This window comes from Ipomoea nil, unplaced genomic scaffold (genome assembly GCF_001879475.1).
Source record: "Ipomoea nil cultivar Tokyo-kokei standard unplaced genomic scaffold, Asagao_1.1 scaffold0164, whole genome shotgun sequence".
Classification (NCBI taxonomy): Eukaryota; Viridiplantae; Streptophyta; class Magnoliopsida; order Solanales; family Convolvulaceae; genus Ipomoea; species Ipomoea nil.
The window spans coordinates 1,120,358-1,133,656 of NW_017616592.1; the positions used below are offsets into that span (position 1 = coordinate 1,120,358).

Sequence of the window (13,299 nt, forward strand, 5' to 3'; positions counted from 1 at the left end):
ATCTCTAAGTCTTAAATGTGTTAAACTCGTCAAATGGCTAGTCGCAATAAAATTGGACAAAAAGATTATTTTTCAAAGTTTGACATAGCCAAATGACTTGGGTATAAGTTTCGGCATCATCAAAAGGGGGAAATTGTTAGGAATATATTGTATAACTTTTGATGAGCCAAATGTATTTTGTAGACCCCAATTTTATTCTGTTTGAGTCAGTTCTGGTTCACAAAGTATGGTGCACCCCTGCCAAGAAGCCTACATGAAAGCCTTATTGATGGAAGAATAAATGTAAGCAGGATCATAGCTTAACACATTTATGAAGCGTTCAAGTTATCAAAGGTTGAGATGGATGAGATAGAAGAAGACTTGTTAAAGCACACTTGATACTTGATAGTCTATGGTTTGATTTTTGTTAAGAGCATTTTGGTCTAAATATCACGAAGTTTTAACGGGAATATCGGGAATGATATCATGAAGTGCAATATCGGGAAGTGCCATCATGAAGAAATAGTTTTGATAACATGATATCAATTGTTATCGGATGATGACGTCACAACGTGATATGTTTTACAAGGGTTATAAAACCCAGGTGAAGAGATGAGACAAAAGGATATAAGTCTTGAGATATATCAAAAAGGCTAACTAATCGAGTTGGAAGGAGCGTTGCAAAGCAACTAAGTGATATGTGGTTTAACTCTCACTTGAAGTAATTTTTATGAAAACATAATAACAAGTTCATGATACTAGCTTAACATGATACTAGTTCATGATACAAGATGGACATGATATACAATCGGGATATGACATCATCATGATACAATTGTTAGACAGAATGTTTTTTGAGAACCTGTATTTTTGCGAACGAAGACAAAGAAGTCGAAGAAGCTGATACACGGAGGAAATCTTTTAAATACTCAAGCAAGAATCAGCAGATAAATTATTTGATCAACTTGGCATATCAGATCAATAATTAAACAAAAGTCAAGCCTGAGATTAATTCAAAATTGGAGGCTACACATTCCAAGAAAAACTTTGTCAGATTAATGAAGAGCAACGGCAAGATTTTCAAATCTTCTGACAGACGGCAAAAAGACTTTGCAAACCAAGTTGGCACAATTATTTGATCAACTACAATTCAAAATGGACGATCGAGATCGAAAGTTGATCAACGGGTAAATAGCTTTCATTGGCTATAAATTGCCCAAGCAGACTTGAAGACAAATGAATTCTACAGCGATAAACAACAAAGAATATCATATCAAACATCAAGTGATATATTGAGCTATATACGATAGAATTGAAGTTTGAGAGAAGAAATCATTGTATTTCATTTTAAATCTTCTACTGAGTGTAGAAAAGGGGTAGAGTAACTAGAGAGTGTGAAAACCCCAGTTTTGAGTGTAGCTTTGTGCGTAGCACTCGGTTGTAAAGGGTAGAGTAACAAGAGGGGCTTGTGAAAACCCGGTGAGAGCGTAGCTTTGTGCGTAGTTCTCGTGGTGTAAGAGTACAGCTTGGTGCGAAGTACTCGGGAAGGCGGAGTAACAAGAGGAGCTTGCGAAAAACCTTGGTGGAGTGTAGCTTTGTGCGAAGCACTCGGAGAAGTGTCGCTGGACACTTATTCACTATTGTATCTGGGTGATCAAAGAATAGTGAATTTCCTCCTTGAAATGAAAGGAGAAGAGTGGACTAGGAGAATTACACCATCTCTGAACCACTATAAATCTCTCTCTCTATTTACTTACTGCTTATTTAATTTCATGCATGCTTATACCAACTGTGAAGTAACCCATTATGATTTATCGCGTATCTTTATCTGTCTGGGTTTGATAGTTACCACGTTTGCATGCAAGTGAAACTTTACATACATCATCCTTAATCTATATCAAGTGTTTCTAATGTGATGCATGTATAGAATCTCTCTTTGAGCACTACACAATCAAAGCATAACACTTTACCGCTACTTATTGCCCAAGCAGACTTGAAGACAAATGAATTCTACAGCGATAAACAACAAAGAATATCCAATCAAACATCAAGTGATATATTGAGCTATATACGATAGAATTCAAGTCTGAGAGAAGAAATCATTGTATTTCATTGTAAATCTTCTACTGAGTGTAGAAAAGGGGTAGAGTAACTAGAGAGAGTGAAAAAACCCAGTTTTGAGTGTAGCTTTGTGCGTAGCACTCGGTTGTAAAGGGCAGAGTAACAAGAGGGGCTTGTGAAAACCTGGTGAGAGCGTAGCTTTGTGCGAAGCACTCAGAGAAGTGTCGCTGGACACTTATTCACTATTGTATCTGGGTGATCAAAGAGTAGTGAATTTCCTCCTTGAAGTGAAAGGAGAAGAGTGGTCTAGGAGAATTACACCATCTCTGAACCACTATAAATCTCTCTCTCTCTCTCTATTTACTTACTGCTCATTTAGTTTCGTGCATGCTTATACCAACTGTGAAATAACCCCTTACGATTTATCGCGTATCTTTATCTGTCTGGGTTTGATAGTTCCCACGTTTGCATGCAAGTGAAATTTTACATACATCATCCTTAATCTATATCAAGTGTTTCTAACATGATGCATGTATAGAATCTCTCTTTGAGCACTACACAATCAAAGCATAACATTTTACCGCTACTTATTACGCTGTGCACACTCAAAGTTATTTAACATGTTTATGCTTATTACTTAGAGTTAAAATTACCAAAGTGTTGTATGCTCAAGAAAAGTTTAAAAAGTTTGAGAAGTCTATTCACCCCCCCCCCCCCCCCCTCCCTCTAGACTTCTCGCCACCCTTTCAAGACCAACAAATACGTTAGTTATTTAGTATGGTTTAAGTACTTAATCTGCTCCAACTTGACTTGTGCGTATATGTTATTTGTTAAAATTGTTTTGGTAAAATTGTTGGAATTTTGGTTTGGTATGTTCTGGTTGTTTTTGTTGGAATAAGGGGGTAAGCAAGAAAGGGGGAGTAGTAGTTAAAATGGTTGATGTATTGGCTTGACTATGACTGCTGCATATGGTATTCTTTTTTATACTACTACTCTTATGGTAATCTTCTTTTGGTAAATCTCTTGCTATTATATCAGTCTCTGGTTATGAAGTTTATGGTTATTAATCTCTCTCCAAGTATAAAGCTTTTATTTGGCTATATGATGGCTATATGATGCATTGGATTCTCTTACTGGAATTTCTCAGATTTTGGATTATCTCGTTTGGTTATAGTTTTATTTGGCTCATCATAATCTCTAGGGTCTCATTTTATAATCATCACCTTATTTGGATTATTCTTGGATTATCTACTTGATGAGATTATTTATGAGGAATATTTTGGATGGGGATTGCTTATAAGGCTCTATCCTCTTGGTGTATGATATTTGATATTGATCAATATAATGCAAGATTGGATATGAGGGAAAATGATAAACTAAGCCAGCAAGTAAGTATGAGGGCTTTGATACTAGCGCTACTACCAATGAAATTGATGATGTTGACGACGACTCAGTTTCAGGCACCCCGTCTGCACGCTAATTTGATCCACTATATGATGTTCACCGAATTTTGTCAATTTAATGGCAAAAAGGGGGAGTAAATAATGCACTGAGGGGGAGTAAATAACTAAGGTTCATCATGTATTCAAGATTCACGGTGCAATTTTAGATTTTTTGTTTGAAAATGTTTGAGAAAGTATAGAACATATACTTCCTTGTAAAGCATCATGGGCATTTAAAAAAAAAAAAAAAAAAAAAAAAAAAAAAAAAAAAAAAAAAAAAAGAAGAAGAAGAAGAAGTAGTAGAATGGTCCATTTTAGTTCCGACTTTAATTAAATATGTGATCTTCGGGCCGCAATTAGGTTTCATTATTTCTTTTTAAAAAATAATATATTTTTTAATGTTTGCTGGACTAGCTCAGTTGGTTAGAGCGTGTGGCTGTTAACCACAAGGTTGAACTCACAAGTCTCATACTACTAGTTCCACTGCAACACCCGGGCAGAAACTTGAAGTCTAGCTTCTATTGAAGGCTTAAAAATTAGAAATTTTATGTCATAGAAATTTTTTTTTAACGATAATTTTACTTTTTTAGTTATATAACTGTTGTGATATTATAAGATAGTGAAAAAAATTCAAATTACACGTCACTACGATTTAAAGTTTGTAAACAAGGACATAAATTTGAACTCTTCAAAATTTACTTCCATAAGTATGTATATATCTTCAATTGAAACTAGTGACTAAACTTATTATAATTATAAATATACACTACAATTTTTTATTGATGTTGTAAAAGTTACCACATTATATTATGTGTATAAGGCTAAGGTTGGGTTGTGTATGGTGAGCCTCAAATTAAGATATGTGGCTATTGAGATTGGTTGATTGTGCCAACTACCATTTAGTGTAATGACATTCCAATTACCCGCGGTGGGAGCTTAGATTTTTTATTTGAAAATGTTTGAGAAAGTATAGAACATATACTACCTTGTAAATCATCATGGGACTTTAAAAAAAAAAAAGAATATTGGTCAATTTTAGTTCCAACTTTAATTAAATATGTGATCTTAATTAGGGTCGCAATTAGGTTTCATTATTTCTTTTTTAAAAATATATATATTTTTTAATGTTTGCTGGAGTAGCTCAATTTGTTAGAGCGTGTGACTGCTAACCACAAGGTTAAAGGTTCAAGTCCTTCCTCTAGCGACTTGCGACATTTGAACTCACAAGTCTCATACTAATAGTTCCATTGCAACAACACTCGAGCAGAAACTTGGAGTCTAGCTTGTATGGAAGGCTCACAAATTTGAAATTTTATGTCATAGAAGTTTTTTTTTTATAGATAATTTTACTTTTTTAGTTATATAACTGTTGTCATATTATAAGATAGTGAAAAAAATTCAAATTACACGTCACTACGATTTAAAGTTTGTAAACAAGGCCATAAATTTGAACTCTTCAAAATTTACTTCCATAAGTATGTATATATCATCAATTGAAACTAGTGACTAAACTTATTATAATTATAAATATACTCTTCAAATTTTTAGTGATGTTGCAAAACTTACCACATTATATTATGTGTATAAGGCTAAGGTTTGGATGTGTATGCTGAGCCTCAAATTAAGATATGTGGCTATTTAGATTGGTTGATTGTGCCAACTACCATTTAGTGTAATGACATCCCAGTTACCCTTGGTGGGGGCTTAGATTTTTTGTTTGAAAATGTTTGAGAAAGTATATAACATATACTACCTTGTAAATCATCATGGGCATTTAAAAAAAAATAAGAATAATGGTCCATTTTAGTTCCGACTTTAATTAAATATGTGATCTTAGTGCCATAATTAGGTTCCATTATTTCTTTTTAAAAAATAATATATTTTTTATTGTTTGCTGAAGTAGCTCAGTTGGTTAGAGCATGTGGCTGTTAACCACAAGGTTAAAGGTTCAAGTTTTTCCTCTAGCGACTAACGACATTTGAACTCGCAAGTCTCATACTAGTTCTAGCTTGTATGGAAGGCTCACAAATTAGAAATTTGAACTCTTCAAAATTATTATAAATATACACTTCAAATTTTGTATTGATGTTGTAAAACTTAACACATTATATTATGTCTATAAGGCTAAGGTTGGGTTGTGTATGGTGAGCCTCAAACTGAGATATGTGGCTATTGAGATTGGTTGATTGTGCCAACTACCATTTAGTGTAATGACATCCCCGTTACCCGCAGTGGGGGCTTAGATTTTGTAAGAGTACAAGTGATACACATTAAAACCCTTTTATATTGGCTAATTTAATTGTCAAAATAATAAGAATTTATTTTGAAATTATCATATGAACCATGGACCATCTCCCATCAAGAAGGTAGATCAATTGGAAATCTTCAAGTAATTGGTCCGAAATGCAATTCAGTTTTGAAGAATTAAATAAGTGGCCTTGGTTTATTAGAGTTGGTAATTGATGGGTTCAGCATGGTATTTATGTGTGGCGTTGGAATTGCATGTGAAATAACAAAAAGGAGTGATGGAATTTTTTTGAAGAGAAAAATAAGGATTGGTTGAAAATGGACATTGGCGTATGAATAGCATCTCATTTTGGAACTTTGAGTTTATTATATAAAGGCATGGTTTCCTTCTACAAAGATTGCCGAATTAAGAACTGCCATATTAAGAGAAAGGACATTCTACAAAGCCATCATTTTAATCTCTTTTTATTATATTATTTCTTGAGGGTTTAAATCTGAGTTGCACAGACAGTACCTGGTACAGCTGAAGCTTCGCTTGAAGATTGCTATGGCATGCACGGTTAATTCTCTGTGTTCTTATTTTATTTTATGCTTTCAAGTTCAGTTATTTACATTTGATTAAATAACCTAATTAATGAACACGTTTGTTGCATAAATTAAAATCAAGTAGAATTCTAAGGTTCATCTTGTATTTAAGATTCACGGTGCAATTTTAGATTTTTTGTTTGAAAATGTTTGAGAAAGTATAGAACATATACTACCTTGTAAACCATCATGGGCATTTAAAAAAAAAAAATAATAAGTAGAATGGTCCATTTTAGTTTCAACTTTTGAGTGGGAGGCTCTTGAGTAAACTTACGAAGGAACTACGTCAGTGAAACAATCAAAGCTGCAACTAGTCCAGTCCAACTTTGAAGAGCCTCGGATGAATGAGGATGAGACCATCACGAACTTTCACACACGCGTACAGGAACTGGTGAATCGTGCGATGGTCCTCGGTGAACCTTTTCCACAAGCAAAACTTGTTAAAAAAATTCTGAGGTCCTTACCACCGAGGTTCAGAATGAAAGTCACGGCTATTCAGGAATACGACGGCGGGGAGAACAAAACGGTTACTCAATTAATGGAAAATCTTAGAACCTATGAAATGGAAATTTTAACTGAACACACGAAAAGGAAAAAACAAAAAAAAAAATGTAGCTTTTGCCGCTGAAGGAAATAATGTTGTATCTGATTCAGACGAACCAGGCGATGATACAGTTTTTTTTTTTGACTAAACAGTTCTCTAAAATTTTGAAACAGGTATCAACAAATTCACGCAACAGAAATCCACAAAGAGGAGCAACATCGTCCAAAACTGGTCGCAGGACAGGTTTGTCAAACTCCAAGCAGTCTATCTCACGTCCAAGACAGTCCAAAGAAAAACATAACAATAAAGGAATCAAGTGCTATGAATGTGAAGGCTTAGGATATGTACAAGCAGAGTGTGCACCTATCTTAGACACAAGAAGTCTATGTCAGCCATTACCTGGAGAGACGACGAGCCTGACACTGAAACAACTGGATCTGATGTAGATGAAATCTCGGGTAACTTTGTTGCATTTACTGCACGTGTTGCTGGCTGTTCAGAATCTGTTGAAGGAGCTGACTCAGAGGGTGGTAAATATGTCTCCGCGGAAGACTTAGAACTAAATGCTTTATCTTTTGAAGTTGAGTTTAATAAGTTGTATCCCAAATGGGAAGCCCTACAAAAAGCAAATCGTAAACTAGCTAGTGAGATAGAGATTGTAACAAATGCTTGAAAAGTGTATCAAACTCAAATAGCTGATAGGGATGTACTGCTTAAGGAAGCGGCCGACCGAGAAGAGAAACTAAAACAAGATGTACAGACCCTGAAGCAGGAGCTAAGCACATACAAACGGCAAATCCAAATGATGGACACCACTTCAACACTTGACAGGATCCTTGATTCTGGAAGAAAAACATCCGCAAAATATGGTTTGGGTTTCACCGGAAGCAACTCAAAGGATCAAACGGTATTCGTCAAAGCGTTTGGACCTGATCCAGAGGACATTCCTGAATCCAGCTCAACGAAACGTACCCATGGTATAGTAAGATCAAATAAGCTACATTACAAACTCTATAACCCCGTATGTCATTATTGCAGGTTGCGCAGCCATACCAGACCCGAATGCTACTACTTCTACAAGGATCAAAGAATCGAGAAGTTCAGGCACAAGAACATCCAACCCTTTACAAAATAGATTTGGGTTTAAAAGACTGACTATATTTTGTTTGTCTCTTTTCACTCTAAAAGTGCAGGAAAAGAAGAGAAATGGTACATTGACAGCGAGTGTTCCCGTCACATGACAGGAAATGCCAAATTCCTAAGTAACGTAAATGCAAGGAAAAGTGAAGTTACCCTTGGTGACGGTATTAAAGGTCAGGTCACTGGCATAGGCACGCTAAATGTAGTTGGCCTGCCAAAACTAGAAAAAGTATTGCTAGTCAATGGACTTCACGCAAATCTCATAAGTATAAGTCAACTATGTGACCAAAACTAGAAACATGCGCTTCACCAAAAATATCTGCAGTGTCCTGGACAAAACAAATCAATGCGTTATGGAAGGTAAAAGGTCAATTGACAATTGCTATATTCTAACTAACATATCTTCTGTTGCAGGACCAGCATAGATGAAGCTGAGCTATGGCACTAAAAACTGGGGTATCTGAGTTACAGACTACTTGATAAACTAATGAAGATAGAAGGTGTTCGTGGTTTACCCAAGATGAAAGTCGAATCAACCATTTGTGGTGCCTGCCAAGCTGGGAAACAAACCAAATCATTTCATCCAGCTCAACATGCCATAAACACGAGTCACTGCCTAGAACTGATCCACATGGATCTCATTGGTCAAACTCAAACAGAGAGTTTTGGCGGTAAGAAATACATACTGGTATGTGTTGATGATTTTTCACATTTTTCGTGGGTAATCTTTCTCAGGGAAAAATTCGAAGCACTTGAAGCTTTCAAAACACTGGGACTGAAACTCCAAAAGGAAATAAATGAACCTATTATTCGAATTCGAAGTGATCACGGACGAAAATTCGACAACAACTTGTTCGATGCCTTTTGCAATCAATCAGGAATTACCCACGAGTATTCAGCACCAAAGACACCTAAAAAAACGGAGTCGTTGAATGAAAAAACCACCATTCAAGAAATGGACGAGTCGTGCTCAACGCCAAAGTATTACCTGAAAAATTCTGGACAGAAGCTGTAAACACCGCATGTCACATCCCCAACCGAGTCTATCTTTAGCCAAGCATAAGTCAAACACCGTATGAATTATGGAAAGGTAAGAAACCAAATATTAAATACTTTCACATTTTTGGCTCACGATGTTTTATTTTGAAGGATAGAAATCCTGTTGCAAAATTTGAACCAAAAAGCGACAAGGGGATCTTTCCCGGTTATTCAACGAACAACAGTGCATATCGTGTATACAACAAAGTGACCAAGACCATCATGGAGTCTACAAATATTGTAATTGATGATCAACCGAATGATACTGTTGAAGTTTCACAACCTGAGTCAGTGACAGAACCTGATGCAAACTGTTCTGAAACTCCTGATCCTGAAACTCCTGAACCAGATCCAGAGTCACCTACGCCATCACCAACGCCATCTGAACCTGACCCAGAACCAGAATCAGAATCTGACACTGATCAAGATGACAATGACATTCCAACACGCATCCACAATAGATCATCTATCTTCAAAATTAATTTTGCCATCATATTTGGTGATAAGGTCTACAGGTTCATTACTCTCTAATTCTTTTTGTTGATTTCATGAATATTTTAGGGTGTCATTGTCTAATGTGTCTTGTGAAATACCTGGAAATTTACCTATGTCTAAAGCTGAGTTTTTATGTGTTCCTTTACCTAATTTGGTGCCCTCTACTTCAATATCCTTGCATTCATCAAATCTTAACAATTCTTCATCTTTGCCAGTGTAATATTCTGCATCTGTAACAGAATCTGTTTCAGGATCAGAGAATTTATCTTTTGAATTAATGGTTCTGTTCCTACATGCTCTCACATTGCATCTATGTCTTTTTTTGTGCGTGTGTCTCTCTATGATTGTTTTGTCCTCTAATCCAATTTTTTTAAATTTTCTTGCAATAAGTCATTTTTCATTTCCTACTACTCAAAATTGCGGATTGATTCTTTGTGTTTTGTTCTTGACTATTTCTTATGTGTTTACTAAATATTCTACTTGCGTTGTTTTGAGTGCTTTTGAACTGATAAACCTATTTTTGCTTAGGTTATTTTATTGATGTTTCTTGTGTTGAATCTTTGAATTCTCTATGGTTACTTAAATGAAAATTTGATACAATTTGTTTAATATTTGTATTCTCCTGTGTTACTATGTGAATGTGTTTTTGTTGGTCCACTCATGACCGTATCTGTGTTTGCTTGTATACTCATTGCGCTAACTGTTATAAATTTTTGCCTGAAGTTGATTTATATGAATATGTGCCTGATTTTGCTCTATTTGAATCTCTGGCTGAATATGTTTTACCTGAATGTGGTTACTGCTTTATTTACCAATATGTCTTCTTGAGTGACCCAATTGTTTGTTTTTTGTGTTATTTGCTACCAATTTGTGCTTGAATATGTTTGTTACTTGGTATGGTTTATCTACTTAATCTGCTCCAACTTGACTTGTGCGTATATGTTATTTGTTAAAATTGTTTTGGTAAAATTGTTGGAATTTTGTTTTGGTATGTTCTGGTTGTTTTTGTTGGAATAAGGGGGTAAGCAAGAAAGTGGGAGTAGTAGTTAAAATGGTTGATGTATTGGCTTGACTATGACTGCTGCATATGGTATTCTTTTTGATACTACTACTCTTATGGTAATTTTCTTTTGGTAAATCACTTGCTATTATATCAGTCTCCGGTTATGAAGTTTATGGTTATTAATCTCTCTCCAAGTATAAAGCCTTTATTTAGCCAAATGATGGCTATATGATGCATTGGATTCTCTTACTGGAATTTCTCAGATTTTGTATTATCTCGTTTGGTTATAGTTTTATTTGGCTCATCATAATCTCTAGGGTCTCATTTTATAATCATCACCTTATTTGGATTATCTACTTGATGAGATTATTTATGAGGAATATTTTGGAAGGGGATTGCTTATAAGGCTTTATCCTCTTGGTGTATGATATTTGTTACTGATTAATATAATGCAAGATTGGATATGAGGGAAAATGATAAACTAAGCCAGCAAGTAAGTATGAGGGCTTTGATACTGGCGCTACTACAAATGAAATTGATGATGTTGACGACGACTCAGTTTCAGGCACCCCGTCTGCACGCTAATTTGATCCACTATATGATGTTCACCGAATTTTGTCAATTTAATGGCAAAAGAGGGGAGTAAATAACGCACTGAGGGCGAGTAAATAACTAAGGGGGGGCGTGGTTGCATAAGTTTTTGACGTCTGGTACAGTGCACTGAAGGAATTCTGATATGGAAGAAACTATGGTTCTCTGGTCATGGTAAATTCAATAAATTCTAATTACTTAGTAGTGCATTGTCAAACAGATATACTACGGGCTAATTATTAATAAAATTTATATATTATCGTTTGTTGCCCAAAGTATAGATCTATTAGATTTTGCCAATTAAATTGCCAAAGGGGGAGATTGTAAGTGTACAACTGATACACATTAAAATCCTTTTATATTGGCTAATTTAATTGTCAAAATAATAAGAATTTATTTTGAAATTATCATATGAACCATGGACCATCTCCCATCAAGAAGGTAGATCAATTGAAAATCTTCAAGTAATTGGTCCGAAATGCAATTCAGTTTTGAAGAATTAAATAAGTGGCCTTGGTTAATTTGAGTTGGTGATTAATGGGTTCAGTATGGTATTTATGTGTGGCGTTGGAATTGCATGTGAAATAACAAAAAGGAGTGATGGAAATTTTTTGAAGAGAAAAATAAGGATTGGCTGAAAATGGACAGTGGCGTATGAATAGCATCTCATTTTGGAAAAGTTTGGAACTTTGAGTTTATTATATAAAGGCATGGTTTCCTTCTATAAAGATTGTCGAAATAAGAACTGCCATATTAAGAGAAAGGACATTCCACAAAGACATCATTTTAATCTCTTTTTATTATGTAATTTATTGAGGGTTTAAATCTGAGCTGCACAGACAGTACCTGGTACAGCTGAAGCTTCGCTTGAAGATTGCTATGGCATGCACGGTTCAGTCCTGAATAGATGTTAGGAAGGGTTTTAGTGGTAAAGGCTGAGAGCCAATTGTACTTACCTCTTGTAATACTCATTGGTGAACATCTATAGTGGATTGGGCAAACGTGGGTTGCCCCGCAGACGTAGGAGAAGCGCTCCGAACTGCGTAACAATACTCTGTGTTCTTATTTTATTTTATGCTTTCAAGTTCAGTTATTTACAGTTGATTAAATAACTTAATTAATGAACATGTTTGCTGCATAAATTAAAATCAAGTAGAATTCTATGGTTCATCTTGTATTCAAGATTCACGGTGCAGTTTTAGATTTTTTGTTTGAAAATGTTTGATAAAGTTACCTTGTAAACCATCATGGGCTTTTAAACAAAAAAGAAAAAAATTTGAAATTAAACGTCACAACGATTTAAAGTTTGTAAACAAGGTCAGAAATTTGAACTCTTAAAAATTTACTTCCATAAGTATGTATATATCATCAATTGAAACTAGTGACTGAACTTATTATAATTAAAAATATGCACTTCAAAATTTTATTGATTTTGTAAATCCTACCACATTATATTATGTGTATAAGGCTAAGGTTGGGTTGTGTATGGCAAGCCTCAAATTAAGATATGTGCCTATTGAGATTGGTTGGTTGTTCCAACTACCATTTAGTGTAATGACATCCCAGTTACCCGCGGTGGGGGGTTAGATTTTTTGTTTGAAAATGTTTGAGAAAGTATAGAACATATACTACCTTGTAAAGCATCATGGGCATTTAAAAAAACAAAAAAAACAAAAAAACAAAAAAACAAAAAAACAAAAAAACAAAAAAAACAAAAAAAAAAAAAAAAGTAGAATGGTCCATTTTAGTTCCGATTTTAATTAAATATGTGATCTTTGGGCCGCAATTAGGTTTCATTATTTCTTTTTTAAAAAAATATATTTATTAATGTTTGCTGGAGTAGTTTAGTTGGTTAGAGCGTGTGGCTGTTAACCACAAGGTCAAAGGTTCAAGTGCTTCTCTAGCGACCAGCGACTTTTGAACTCACAAGTCTCATACTACTAGATCCACTGCAAGTTCAAGTGCTTCTCTAGCGACCAGCGACTTTTGAACTCACAAGTCTCATACTACTAGATCCACTGCAACACTCGGGTAGAAACTTGTATGGAAGGCTCAGAAATTAGAAATTTTATGTCATAGAAGTTTTTTTTTTAAAGATAACTTTACTTTTTTAGTTATATGACTGTCTTAATATTATAAGATAGAGAAAAAAATTTTAAGTTACACGTCACAAC

At 34.9% G+C, this 13,299-nt stretch overlaps 3 non-coding genes across 3 annotated transcripts; all 3 read left to right on the forward strand.

Annotated features, from left to right (window-relative positions):
• Window positions 1-4,612: 4,612 nt before the first annotated feature.
• On the forward strand, window positions 4,613-4,686 carry TRNAS-GCU. The gene has a single exon. It is a non-coding gene; the product is annotated as a tRNA-Ser (tRNA).
• A 689-nt stretch (window positions 4,687-5,375) lies between these two features.
• TRNAN-GUU lies at window positions 5,376-5,449 on the forward strand. The gene has a single exon. It is a non-coding gene; the product is annotated as a tRNA-Asn (tRNA).
• A 7,509-nt stretch (window positions 5,450-12,958) lies between these two features.
• TRNAN-GUU lies at window positions 12,959-13,031 on the forward strand. Its single transcript has one exon. It is a non-coding gene; the product is annotated as a tRNA-Asn (tRNA).
• The last annotated feature ends 268 nt before the right edge of the window (window positions 13,032-13,299 follow it).